Raw genomic sequence first — 15,273 nt, forward strand, 5'->3', positions numbered from 1 at the left:
TTTTTCGAGGCGTAGCTTAGTCCTCAGGGATAATGGCGCATCTGTGTCCTACTTCATGCACGAAACTAATCCTATCTGAGGTTGATTATAGATGTCCATGAACGGCAGTAGCCACCTACTATCAGGTGGACTGCATGCTGGTCTGCTACTCCTATATGTAAAAAGAAAATCTGTGATCAACTCCAGATAAGATTAGAGCCTATCTGAGATTGCAAACACATACGTCGCCACTCCTGAGGTCTAAATTAGGTTGCTTCTGATAAGTATATCTCCCTTACCACACTCTTCAAATTAGAACACAACAGGGCTTAAAGCTGCTGTTATTAGGTAGAAATAGGTATGGCGGTGGTGCCGCCGGAGTCAAACCAGTATCTTTACCATGAGTTTTCAAAATATCCCACAATTTTACGTTACGTTTACTCAATCCATTATTCTGTTCCGTTTGCTTCAATAGACTGAGTAAACGTAACAACAAGTAAGTGCTAAAGTATTTTTGTCTGCCTCACATGCTCGCAAAAAAGAGAAACAAAACATAAAGCGCCATATTTGTCAATTTCGACATTTAATGTTACGTTACTGACACTATACTTCTGATACAATCCGCTAGGGGCGCTGATTGGAATATGTATGGGAAAATACGTAAACAAATACCAAAACGGTCATATTTGTCAAAACGTAAAAACTCACGGTAAAGGTACTGGAAGAAGTCTACCACCTTCAACTACCTAAAGTTTTACCTCAATTTTAATGGAATGCTTACCGTCATATTTCTTGAATATAGTTAACATAATTTTATTGTTGCTTTTATTTGCAATAACGATATCATTTTTGACCTTTTCAAAAAGGTTTTAGGGTATATTAATAAGGTTTTCCTTTTAAAATGGTTTTCCTTTAACGTGAGAACTTTACCAATATTATATTGTCCTATTTGACCTATAGGTAACAGGTATAAAAATCAAAATGTTAGCATTTGAATAGCGAAATAGTTTTCGTTTTTTAACCGAAATAAAAACGGTTACAGGTATGATAAACCTTTATTTTTATTATTTATTTTAGTTTTATTTTAACTTTTATATATTCAACGGTCAAATATTTCTGACTTAATGTTTTGTGTGTTAATCTTTTATTTATAGTTTAACAAATGTGACCCGCGTGGCGGAGTGGTCACCATGCCGGTCAGACACGCAGAGGGTCCTTGTTCGATCCCCGGCCAGACAGATATCTGAATGATAAATTTAAATTCCTGTTTCTGGGTCTTGGTGTTTGTGTATTTGTCTATGTATGTGTCTATGGCACTCATACAGGGAATCCTAGTGTGAGGCTGTAAGAGTAGAAAGCATCGTGTTAAAAAAGAAAAAAAAATGTCGCCGTTTGGTACATCATTCGAAACTTATGGAGTTAATTATAATGATATTGTAGTAGATGATATGAACTTTTGCTTGTGACTTTGTTCGCGTATTGATTTTAAGTGCGTATTATGGCAGAAACTGGCATGACGCGTTTCTACTTAGTCGTCAGTAGTATTTTTTTTTATTGTATAGGAGATTTTTGTTTATAATATAGGAGTAGCAGACGAGCATGCAGTCCATCTGATGGTAAGTGGCTACTGTCGCCCATGGACATCTGTAATCAACGGCAGATATGACAAGAGACTCACCTGAGGTCAGCCACAGTTGCGTTGTTACTGAGGACTAAGTGTCAACACACCAACACTCTTCAAACCAGAACTCAGCAGCGCTTAACACTGCTGTTATTAGGCAAACATAAGTGTGGCGGCAGTGCCTTCGGAATCTAACCAAAAATCTACCATGCGTAATGCTAGGCTTTTGGTTCACATTTCAAATATTGGTAGAGTAAGAACTCTCCTACTCTACCTCAAAAAAGAATAACTCTATCTCCGAAAATGTTACTGCAAAATTTCTAATGCAATTTTTAAGACATTTTTTTGTTAATACAAAAGGGATTTTCGCAACTTATCCCCAATACTCTACAATGACAGTCACTCTACACCCCCACTCTACCAGCGGAGCGCAGCGGGCGCTACACTCGAAAGTGTGACTGTGGTGCCTATGCTAGTGTTGTGTCGTAATACCTTTTCGTATTGTCACAGTTTTTGTGTGTAAGTTATTTGTATATTGTGTCTATTTCTGTGCCTTGTGTTTGCTGGTAGAGTTTATTTTGGTAGAGTATGAGATTTTTGTAGTGACAAGGATATTAATTCTATGATCATAATAATATGGTCTTTTCAGTATTTTGATAGTCTAATAGAGAGATATTTACAGTGAAAAGTATATTTATTCTATGATAATAATAATGTGGTATTTACGACATGTTTTAACAATTTAGAGTAAAATAATTGAAGCTTTTAAATAGTTCTTTAAATAAAAAATATAATCAAATTTCGAATTATAATTAAATTTATAATAATTATATATGAAATATAATTAAATTTAGAATAAAATAATTGAAAGTTTTTAATCATATTTTAAGTAGAATATTTATAATTTCCTATTCTTGAAAAAGAAAAGAAAAAATATTTATAAGTGAGAAAACTTTAAAAATTGTTTTTGTAAATTTTTGTTATATTACCGGAAATAATGTTTTTTGACGGAAATTAAAAAATATATAGTATTATAATATAATAAATTATATTACATTGGTGTTAGTTATTAAAAATAGATGAAAAATTAATTAAATTATAAAAATACTAACATTTATATTCATTTACTAACATATTTATAAAATTCACGGAAAAATATTTATTTTAATTTATTTATATTTACTGGAAAAATCTATAAAGGAAATGTTATAAACATTTTCCGGTTCTAATTTCTTTCGTAATAATAAAATAATTATTTTTCTTTTTAACAGAACTTATTAAATGATTGAATCATAAATTAAAACACACATTTTTATAAGAACTTTTAATGCATACCACTAACTTAACATAACCTTAAGAATAGTAAACATAACTACAGTCCCACTGCTGGGCATAGGTTCCACTAGCCAAGTTTTTAGACATCAACAACCTATTACTGTCCCACTGCTGGGCATGGGTCTCCTCTCAGAATGAAAAGGATTAGGCCATAGTCCACCGCGCTGGCCAAGTGCGTATTGGTTTTATTTTGTCAATTTTATTTTGTTTTTATTGTTCTCAAATATCTTTAAAATATTGACTTTCAGACTGTTTCTTTATATTTTTCTTCCATTAAATAATTCTAAAAATATCCGTTCTAGAAATTATGTGCGTATTAGAAATTAATGATCACTTGCTTAAACGGTGAAGGAAAACATCGTGAAACCTGCATACCTGAGAGATTTATAAAAAAAAACAAAGGTATGTAAAATCTAATAATCCGCACTTGGCCAGCGCGGTGGACTATGTCCTAATCCTCATTCTGAGAGGAGACCCGTGCCCAGCAGTGGGACGATAATAAGTTGACGGTGACTTTAAAAAAAGGAGACTTGCCTAGCAGAGGGCCAATATTGTAATTTTTTTGCAATGTAATAAATAAATAACATTAAATTAAATTCTTAAGCAAAGTCGCACACACAGTGCAGTTAAGTAACCCAAATAGCTGTATTGCGTAAATTTAACTTGATAGAAATCGACCAGTCTAGGCCACTTCTAAATCTATTAATAATTGAGCAATGCCATATTGAATTACATTCATTTTAAACCTCCTTGCTAATATAGTAATTAGTGACGTCATTAGTCGTTAATTAACCCTAGGAGTAGTTTCACTGTAATGGTACCACTGTCACACCTATTTCGGCTTTGTGGTGTAAAGTTTATCTATATTTTATGTTAGATAGAGATACTAATATTAGGCGTTTTAAATTAGTCTGCAGATACATGTAGCGTTTTAATTTAGTCCTTTGACATAGCAATACGTGTTCGACCTCAGGTAGGATTATTTTAGTTATCGATGGCAGGTATCCACAGGCTGCAGTGGCCAATTACCATAAGGATCCGTTCGCTTCTATCACAAGAAATAAAGACTATGATTCTGACTGTAAATCCCTCTAACTTTGCGCTAAAGTCCCATCAAAATTAGTTAACGTACTTCGAAAACTGACAAATGAAATTTTGTTCCATAATATTCTGTGAGTGAGTGCTATACGCATATTATATATGTATGTATAGTATGCACATATTGCACATACGAGAATCGAACTTAGGACTATTGATGTGGTAGACAAACTTGCCACTTCATTCCCATTCACATTTTCCATTTTCAAAATTTTCAGCCCCAAAATCAATTGGTCTAAATGCAAAATCCTGAAAACCGAAACGGTCTAACCCGAACAATTTGGAATTTTGTTAAAGATTTTCTATATTTATACATTAAGTTCGCTATATATGCTGTTATAATATATATTCTGTTTTATTACTACGATTATTATTTTGGTTAATTTTTTTGACTTTAGAGTGAAATGTGAAGTGAAGTGAAAAGTGAATTAAGTGACACCGTTTAAAGTGACTTTGTCGAGGATACCTGGTAAGTTGACTTTATACTTTATATTAAAACTGGTGACTAAAATTTAAAATTAATAATGTTAATAGTTTAAAAACTAAAAACCACGCTAAAATCGCACAAGGAAAATCGCTAATTCTGATTCCTGACGATCCTGATGAGGAAAATGGAATGAGAATATTAAAATCGTGTATTGTCATCAGTTTTCGATAATTGTTCAAAATTTTATATTAATCGGACCGTTCAAAGTGGGTAAAAATCGAGTTCAATGTTTCCGTTACATACATACATAGATAGATACAACCAAAGCTAATAAAAGCGTGGTAAAAATATCGAGTGTTGCGTCTAGGCTGAAAAAATAGGATTTAATAGTGAGTGACGAGTGTCTACAACTCCAGATAATATTGAATTCTTAACTGAGATCGGCCACAGATGCGCCATTACTCTTGAGGACAAAGCTGAAATGCCTCGGAAAACTATATTTCTCTTACCACACTCTTCAAACCAGAACACAGCAGCGCTTAACACTGCTGTTATGACAAAAATAGGTGTGGCGGTGGTGCCGCCGGAGTCGAGCCACAGAGGGTTCTCCCAAAAATATATCCAAAAGTGAATAAAACCATTTAAAACTTATTTATGGTAGTGTTTTTGTTTTTCATTTTTGTAAATAATAAATAAATTTTGTAAATAAGTTCTTTTTTATATTTTTTTTATTTTTACTAAAACACAATTGTAAATTTATAAAATTCACGGATGAAAAAAAACTTATTTAATTTGTTGAATATCTTCTATTTTTTATATAAAACAAACTAGAGCCGCAGCTTCTACTTTTACTTAAATTTCAATATCTGACGTAACCGACCTCTGCTCAATCAGACACGGTTACCAGACCAACGATGGCCAATCGATTAACATTTCACAGCGGTCTGGCTTGAGAAACCTCGTTTTTATCAGCTATTGACGAAAATCAGTGCTTGTTTTATTATTAATTCTATTTGCCCTTAATAGTGCACTAAGCTTCTTCTAAGCATTAAAAGCCTAATGGTTAAGGAACTCGGCGTCTCGATCGAGGGGTCCGTGGTTCAAATCCTCTGATTGTTCAAAGTTATGTGTGTATTAGAAATTAGAAATGATTTATCACTTGCTTAAAACGGCGAAGGAAAACATTATGAGGAAACCTGCATACCTGAGATTTATAAAAAAAATCTCAAAGGTATGTGATGTCTACCAATTCGCACTTGTCCAGCGCGGTGGACTATGGCCTAATCCTTCTCATACTGAGAGGAGACCCGTGCCAGCAGCGGGACAGTGATGGGTTGTTGAAGCTTCTTCTCTATAACGAAACACCTTGTGAAGTGGCGTTAGATGTATTGACATTCAAAAAGAGTTCGGTAAAGAACCTTTTTTGAAAAAAAAAATGATTTGATTTTATTTGAAGTGTTGTGAAAAAGGCTGTCTAAAAAGGGTTCTACTTTAGCTTTTCAGAACAGTTTGTGGTTCGACTCTAGATGCAATACTACATTTATTTGTAGCTAATCTCAGCAGTGTTAAGCGCTGCTGTGTTCTCGTTTGAAGGGTGTGGTAAGAGAGACATACTTTTTCGAGGCGTTTCAACTTAGTCTTCAGCGGTAGCGCATGTGGTATAGTCCGCGTAAAACTGCTAGTCCGCTCTGAATATAGAAATGAATCGCGTCGCCATAGCAAACTGCTTGCAACAACTTCAGAGCGGACTAGCAGTTTGGTGATGTCTATATCTATGGTAGTGGTTTTTGGTGAGTCTCTTTTAAGTATTTTTGAAGTCGTGAAGGAATTTCTCTACAACCTTACTTTATGTATTCTGAGGTTAAATAAATAAAGTAAAAGGGCTGAGCGTGATTTACGACGTTTGTATAAATTCTACAAGATCGTGAGTTGCTTAAATTATTCATACGAGCGAATATAAATACCTAAGACCAAAAATTATAGATAGAATAAGGTTCGAAGATGGTGGAACCTATTTATGTTAATCATATAATGTTATATGTTCAATGTTATAAGTAATAATAGAATTAAATTCCGTTTTATTTAAAAGATTTAAGAAGAAATTAAAGAAAATGGTAAGGGAAAGGCATTTATAATATATGAGTAGCAGACGAGCATGCAGTCCACCTGATGGTAAGTGGCTACTGCCGCCCATGGACATCTGTAATCAACCCCAGATAGAATTAGATATTCCTACCTGAGGTCGGCCACAGATGCGCCGCTACCCCTGAGGACTAAGCTGGAACGCCTCGGAAAAGTCTGTCTCCCTTGCCACACCCTTCAAACCAGAACACAGCAGCGCTTAACACTGCTGTTATTAGGTAGAAATAGGTGTGGCGGTGGTGCCGCCGGAGTCAAACCACAAAGGGTTCTACCACCTTCAAAATGAGACCTTCAATGAGAATGATTAGTCATAGTCCACCGCGCTGGACAAGTGCGTATTGGTAGACTTCACATACCTTTGAGAACTTTCTAAGTTACCTTTGAGAACTTTTTACGTTGTTTTTAGTAATCAAACACGTAATAATTATTTGTAATAATACAACTTCCATAAATCAAGCCTGAGGTCAGTGGCGTAACTACAGGGTGGTAGGACTGGCAAAATGGCACGTGCCCCCGATCTGACGGGGCTCCTAGTCTGACAGGGGCCCCCGGCACGAGAGAAAGCGAGCCCTACAGGGACCATAACAATCTCTGAAATGTACATAACTCAATGAAAAATCTCATGAATTTTTTACATGTATTTGCATGAACAAAAAGCAGGACCAAACAATTTCTAAACGTATTCGTGAGCGAAGAATGTCTATAAGTCTTCTTTGAATGTCTATGAGTTTTCTTAGGGCCCCATGCAATAATTTGCCATGGCTCTCATACAGTATAGATACGCGACTGCCTGGGATTCGAATGCTGAACCATTATCATGAGCGTTTTAAACAACTTTATTATCACTGTTGGTTTTAAGTAGAATAGACATATATGGGCTCATCAAAACGAATTTTAAACCACTCTATTACTTAGTTTTAGACAGAGATAGCCATAGTGCAAAAGAGACAAAACATAACACATATGGCCATTTACATACAAACCTGTCGATTCGTCCGCACATTTATTTTTATTTCTGTGAAATGTCACAAAATAAAGGTCACCTGTTCAAGATCGTATAGTTGTAGGAAACAGAGTATAGACTCTATTAGAATTACTTTTTTATAGAATTAGCTAACGAGCCGGCCACCTGATGATAAGTGGCTACTGCCGCCCATGGACATCTGTAATCAACTACAAATAAGATTGAAGTCCCACTTTTTATCTACACTAATATTATAAAGAGGAAAACTTTGTTTGTTTATTTGGTTGTAATGAATAGGCTTAAAAACTACTGATCCGATTTTAAAAAATCTTTCACCATTCGAAAGCTACATTATCCACGAATAACATAGGCTATATTTTATAAATATTTTGAGGCGGTACAAAGTTTGCCGGGTCAGCTAATATATAATATAGAAGTAGCAGACAAGCATGCAGTCCACCTGATGATAAGTTGCTACTGCCGCATGAACATCTGTACCTATTCAACTCCCTTTAAGATTATATCCTACCTGAGGTCGCCCACAAATACCGCTAGCCCTGAGGACTAAGCTGGAATGCCTCGGGTACCATGCCTCACCACACCCTTCAAAGCAGAACACAGCAGCGCTTAACACTGATATTATTGATTAAACAAATTCGCATGTAGCGCCTCTGGTGGTCGTTTAGGAACTAAAATTGATTATTTAAGCTTTTGATTTGATTCGACACAATCTATTACTGTCCCACTGCTGGGTAAGGTTCGCCTCTCATAATGTGGTCTTGAGGACAAACTCCACCTCCCTGACCAAGTGTAAATTCTGAACTTATTCTGTTTAAAATCTCTCAGGTATGCAGATATCCTCACAAACTCCAAACAAATGAAAATTAATTTCCAAATATGCACATAACTTTGATAAATTCAACCCTGGTGAACCTCGGACCCCGATTGAAAGGTCCAACCACTAGGTTATCATAACTTACAGTAAACACACGATATTCTAGAACGTTCTACAAGAATCAAGCCACTTCTATATATTACGACAACACCTTACCAGCTGACCTTCTGTACCACTCGCGACGGCGCTACCCGGATAGACGTGTGGTGAATTATGTAATATATGATAGTCATTAATATATCACTGGCATATGACGTGGTAGCTACAGAAGGTCCTGGGTTTGGTTTACGAATGTCGGTAGCCTAAACATCGTATTTTTGATGAAAAATATGAGTGTGCTTGTACGTGTGTAACCCTTTGTGGTTCGATGAGGCACCATGACCACATTATTTCTGCCTAATAACAGCAGTGGTACTGTGATCTGCTTTGAAAGGTGGGGTATTTATGTCTCCCTACATACATAGGCACGCTAGGTAGAACTAAGTTGAAACGTCTCGAATAATCGAGGCGTTTCATCTTAGTTCTCGAAGGTAGCAACGTATTTGTCGACCTCGGATAGGAATCTAAATTTATCTTCGTTTTGATAACAGATGTCAATGGGCGGTAGTAGTCGCTTACCATCAAGTCAACTGTACCCGTAGGATGAGTTTTTGATGTGAAACATCTATAGCCGCACGTAAAACCGATTTCTGGCGTGGCGACGCATGCCGTGGCGCGCGTCGCCACGCTATACGATGGTATATATATACAGTCTATATGCAGTTGTGTGTACGGTGTGGCGACGCGTCGCCATGCGCAATCGACTGTGAAGTCACTGATTAAACGAATTAAGTAGTCACGATTTGAAATAAATTCGTAAATTTTTGTATTTAATGAAAATAAATGTTTATTCAATAAATAGTCATCGTTATCTGGAAAAAAATCGTAATATTTTATTTTATCATTATGACATATTTAGTTCCTATCACAATATGTTCTTTTCTGCATATTACTTTTACAAAATAATGTCGATGTTTCACATCTGCCAGGCGTCCCGTGACGGCTCACATTGTTTTTTTATGTTTTGAAAAAATGACTGTGTTTGTATTTGTTTACGTATTTGCCCATACATTTCCAATCACACCTAGCGCACCTAGCGGACTGTATCAGAAATAAGAGTACTCTTACATTGCAATGCAGCAGTGTGCATGCATACCCTATTATATTTGTAACACCATAATTGTGTACTATATGCATGAGCAATAAAAAAAATTGAATTTAAATTCTTTTCACAAATTCTTTCCCCTGTTTGTTTCACCCCTCCACTTTTTAAATTCACATCATTAACAAACGCCACCTTAAGTTACCAACAAAGCCTTTGTGCCTCCAACGTAACCATTGTAACCACATCTCCGGAAGTATAATAACATGTTACATTACACAAAATTACATAAGCCTTTGTTACTCGTGTTATCTCATTTACTCTAATAAGCTGGCAGATAATCCAGTGGTTTGACATTCGGCTTTAATTGAGAAGTCCAATGTTCAAATCCGACCACTGATTTTTCAAAGTTATGTGCATATTAATTACTAGCTGACCCGGCAAATTTTGTACTGCCTCAAAATCTATTTATCAAATATATTTCATATAAAATATAGCCTATGTTACTCGTGGATAATGTAGCTTTCGAATGGTGAAGAATTTTCAAAATCGGTCCAGTAGTTTTTGAGCCTATTCATTACAATCAAACAAACAAACAAAGATTTCCTCTTTATAATATTAGTATAGATAAATTATATATCACATTTAACGGTGAAGGAAAACATGAGGAAACCTGCTTACATGAAAGATCTTAAAATGTATGTGAAGTCTACCAATACGCACTTGTCCAGCGCGGTGGACTATAGCCTAATCCTCCTCATTCTGAAAGGACACCCGTGCCCAGCAGTGGGACAGTGGGTTGATGATGATGATTCAGTTAAGATTGCTCAGTCGGTATTTAATTTTTATGTTGAATTTATAAATGACACGAACACATAGACCCAGACTATATATTTCTTACTAGCTGTGCCCCACGATTTCACCCGCGTTAAAAAGAAATCTAACATATACATATATACATACCATAAAATATAAGTACCCTAAGATACTCCTTATTACATCAGCTACCTGCCAGAAGTCCCGTCAAAATCGGTTTAGCCATTTCAGAGATTAGCCAGAACAAACAGACAGACAGACAGACAAAAATTGTAAAAAATGTTATTTTGGTGTATGTACCGTATTTATATTCATATGCATGTAGTAAAAAGCGGTTATTTCAATATTAAAAACAGACACTCCAATTTTATTTATATATATATATAGATTAATATCTTAATTCAATATTTAGATATCTGTCTGGCCGGGGATCGAGCCCGGACCCCTGCGCGTCAGACCGGTATGGAGACCACTCCGCCACGCAGATAGCCAAATATTATATAAATATTTCCTTAACCGTCGAAGTGCTAATTAATTGCAAAAGAGCCTGTGACCTTTCTTTTTGAAAGGTAAAATAAAATAGATTTGTAAATGACCTACTCACATAGACAAAGATATATCTCATACTTGTAATGCCCGCGGCTTCGCCCGCGTTTAAAAAAATAACATGGCATACATGTAACTGAAAATTTGCACCTTCATTGGAATGACAGTGGCGCCATCTGTCGAAAATTGGTCGTACCAACTCTAAACCTTCGTGGGCTCATGCACAACAACTTTGCTAAAGATTATCACATGATCAAATGCATAGTTTACATGCGTTCTATAAAGGACATACAGACAATGTTTGATATAATGTGGTCGATCTTATATAACTTTTGAAAGAACTACTGTGGTTCGACTCCGGCGGCACCACCGTTACACCTATATCTGTCTAAGTGTCAAGCGCTGCTGTGTTCCACTTTGAAGGGTGTGGTAAAGGAGACCTACTTATGCAAGTCGTTCCAACTTAGTCCTGAGGTTTAACAACGTAACAATCGACTTCAGGTAGGAATCTAATCTTATCTGGGGCTGATTACAGGTGTCCATAGATCCATGGGCTCGTCCGCTAACCATAACGCAGCCACAGATTAATAAATAGTTATGACGCAGCAGCACTTAACACTGCTGTTATAACATAAATAGGTGTGGCGGTGGTGCCGCCGGAGTCGAACCACAAAGGGTTCTACCACCTTCAAATAGACAGACAGCACAAAATACATAAATTTAGTTTATAATCATAGCCCACATAGACACACAGAACATACGGACATACGGATATCTCATATTATAGTCCGATACCATAATGTGGTCGATTACATAATTAGTATTGTCCGTTAATCAGGTTATCTCAGATAGATTGTCTGATTTGTTATATTAACTTTCGCCTTTGGTTCTATCTGCGTTATATATTGAACTTTTTTGTATTTTTTTATACTTGGTAGGCAATAGTTGTCATTTGAACATAACACTCTTTGGATTTAAAAACACACATATTAAAGTTTTGGTAAAATGATTTTGATGTCGTGTGAGTATAAAAACGTATTATGATGAAAAACAATCATTATGAGTTTTCATAATGATTATTTTTCATTCAAAACATAGTGGGTCGGTGTGGTGAGCTTCCTTTAAATCATCTCCTTGTGATTGTAGGGCCCATAATCTCTACTATCCCACTTCTGGGCAATCGAAAAACAATACGTTGACCAAAATATGTAGTATTTTAACCGACTTCCCAAAGAAAAGTGGTTATTTATTCGTTGTGTAATTTTATTTTATCTATGTATTGTATGCGCGCGTTGATGTCTTTTGTATTGCGGAAATAGTTGAGTTGACGATGTTAATAAACTTAAGCCTTTCTTAGAAAATTTTGTCATAAGTTCACTGGGATTCACGATACTCATGTCCTAAATTTAATTATTTTTAATCACTATTATTATAATCATTATCATAATTCTGTATTGCATAAATATGGTATTAAATAGGATGTTTTATAGTCCGCGAGGTCTAAGCTGAGATTTGCATTAGTATGAGTGAACACAAAAGTAGTCAGATAAAAAACTTTCAAAAATAAATTTTATCATTTTTAGTTTGGTACATAGTTGAAGAGGTATTCTTGTTTACAAAAAATCTAAATATACCTATATAACTCATAGGTGACTGACATAGTGATCTATCAACGCACAGCCCAAACCACTGGACGGATCGGGCTGAAATTTGGCATGCAGGTAGATGTTATGACGTAGGCATCCGCTAAGAAAGGATTTTGATCAATTCTACCCCTAAGGGGATATTAACATTTGTATAAATCTTCTTAGTAAATAATATTACTTCATAACGCGAGCGAATCCGCGGACAAAAGCTCGTATTATGAAAATGTTTTTACAATATGCAATGAAATTAATTAAATAAACTTTGTAGTATTTTGTTATATAAGACAATACAATTGTTGTACATAGGATGTTGTTCAATCATATTTCACCGGGTAAGGTATGCAATTGGTATATTTGCCACTGTAATTAACTGTTGCGGGGACAACTCGCATGGCGCAGTGGTTATACCGGTTTAACACGAACAGTTCCAGGTTCTTTCTTATTTTTCTTATACTACTACCCTCTCTCATACTACTACTAGTACTACCGAATCAGAATAAGATCTCTATGGAATTTTACGTAGAAAAAGTTTTTTAGTATTTAATTATTAAATTAAAGTACGCTTCGCAGCAATTAAATTTATATTATTTATTAGAGAAGTTAATAAAAGTTCAATTTTTAATTAAAAATTTCGGGATATAAAGTATATAAAAACACTATTATATACAAAATGGATATATTTCTGAAAATTACAAATCAATCCTTCGACTAGTTTTCGAGATTTGCCGTTACAAACATAAGGAAACATTTTTCTAACGAATTGTCAAAATTAAAAATTGTATAAAATGTTATGCATTTAATAATGTTATGCTAAAAACCAAACACGAATGCAATCATGTGTTTGAATGTTATGTAACATGTTGACATTTGCAAATCAGTAAATATTACACAGAAACATTACGTAGGTTATTATTAGTGTGGCCTCATTGCCTACTTTGTGCATATTGATATAAAACTGACATTTGTCTGTTTGTTCGACACACAAAATTTATAGTAGAAGCCTCTGGCTTTTTATAATATAGGAATAGCAGACGATATCCCACTTTGGTAAGTGGATACTGCTGCTGATGGACATCTGTAATCCTAGATAAGATTAGATTTCTACCTGAGGTCGGTCACAAATGCGCCGCTACCCCTGAGGACTAATCTAGAATGGCAAGAAAAATTATGTCTCTCTTACCACACCCTTCAAACCAGAACACAGCAGCGCCTAACACTGCTGTTATTAGGCGGAAATATGTGTGGCGGTGGTGCCGCCGGAGTCGAACCACAAAGGATTTTAGCACGTTCAAAATTTTTTAAACAACTCTTACCATCAGGTGGACTGTATGCTCATATACTTGTTCAATATTTAAAAAAAACTGTTTTCAACCATAAACGATCATTTAAAATCAATTGAACTGCTCAATCACTACTTCAAGCTTATAAAAAAATGGTACTTTTATGGTACTTATTTGAGTAAATAAAATTCGAATCCTGTTCTATGACCTTAGCTTTGCAATAAAAAACCGGACAAGTACGAGTTAAACGCGTGGAGAGGGTTCCGTATGTTGATTATCTATACCCAATAATGTTTTAAATCTGAACCAATGTGAAAATGAGCACCAACTGAAAATATAAGTTTCTTTGCATAACATTACAATATCGAGGGATTTGTCGTTTTTAGGGTTCCGTATCCAAAGGGTGAAAACGGAATCATATTACCAAGCCTCCGTTGTCTGGCCGTCTGTCTGAACCGTAATGGATAGACATTTGAATGTTTTACAGAGTATCTATGTATATTATTATAACAACAAATACTAAAAATAAAAATATCTTGAAAATAAATGGGGGTTTGACATACAAGAAATCTTTTTTTCGGCGTTTTTCGCTTTATCTATTGAACGGTATTAGGTGGACAGTTCAAATTCTTACAATTTTTCCTTGTATCGCAGCTATCATAACAAATACTAAAAATAAAAAACAAATTAACTTATTATTAATTACCTTCGTTTTGTACTTGCTGGTTCACTGTTCTTATAATTACTAGAATTATTATAAAATATATTATAATATAACATAAATATTGAGCAATGTTATATCTTAAGTTACAGTTTATATGTATAGTATGTAAGTGATATTATTTAATAAATAAATAAATCAATCAATAAAATATGTGCGTACGGAATCCTCTATGTGCGAGTTCGATTCAAGTGGGAATCGAACTCGCACATAGAGGATTCCGTTTTACCACATCTTTTAAGACTTTTTAGCGTTTTATCAAATTTTGGTACTACGGAACTTATTATGCAAGATTGACTTGCACTTCGCCAGTTATTTCATACGGAACTCTATAAAAACGTGAAAGGTAGACACTATGTGATAATCTGACCTTGGCTTCCACTTAGCGTCACACCTAGTATTTGAGAAGGCATTCAGAAAGGTGTTTATTTAAATTTAAAAGGTTAGTTTAGGTGTCTTCACGTCGTAATAGTGATAAAATGTTGTGTTATACTGTTATTTGTCTGTTAGTTCAAGAATCAAGCACTATTGAATAGATTTTAATTTTAATTTTTTAATCAATTATTAAATTTTAATTTAATCCGTTAACATCAATGTAAATTTAAACAAAAAAAACAATTTAACACTATTTAAACGCTGCCCCGTGAATTTTTAATTATATG

At 34.9% G+C, this 15,273-nt stretch overlaps 1 protein-coding gene across 10 annotated transcripts in view; it reads left to right on the forward strand.

Annotated features, from left to right (window-relative positions):
- Positions 1 to 15,273, forward strand: part of LOC140748782 (uncharacterized) — a 67,477-nt gene that overhangs the window by 17,864 nt on the left and 34,340 nt on the right. For 3 of the 10 annotated variants that reach the window (XM_073081662.1, XM_073081672.1, XM_073081664.1), the window contains exon 2: positions 4,252 to 4,502. The exons of 1 other annotated variant lie outside the window; for it this stretch is intronic. The gene's annotated coding sequence lies outside the window, so the exon portion shown is untranslated. Of the gene's footprint in view, positions 1 to 1,993; positions 2,182 to 4,251; positions 4,503 to 15,273 lie in introns of those variants that run through there. 6 more of the 10 variants (XM_073081667.1, XM_073081670.1, XM_073081663.1 and 3 more) reach the window with 5 other exon arrangements.

The sequence above is a fragment of the Epargyreus clarus genome, unplaced genomic scaffold, assembly GCF_041222505.1.
Source record: "Epargyreus clarus isolate Ecla_fem2 unplaced genomic scaffold, WU_Ecla_fem_2.2 ptg000016l, whole genome shotgun sequence".
Taxonomy (NCBI): domain Eukaryota; kingdom Metazoa; phylum Arthropoda; class Insecta; order Lepidoptera; family Hesperiidae; genus Epargyreus; species Epargyreus clarus.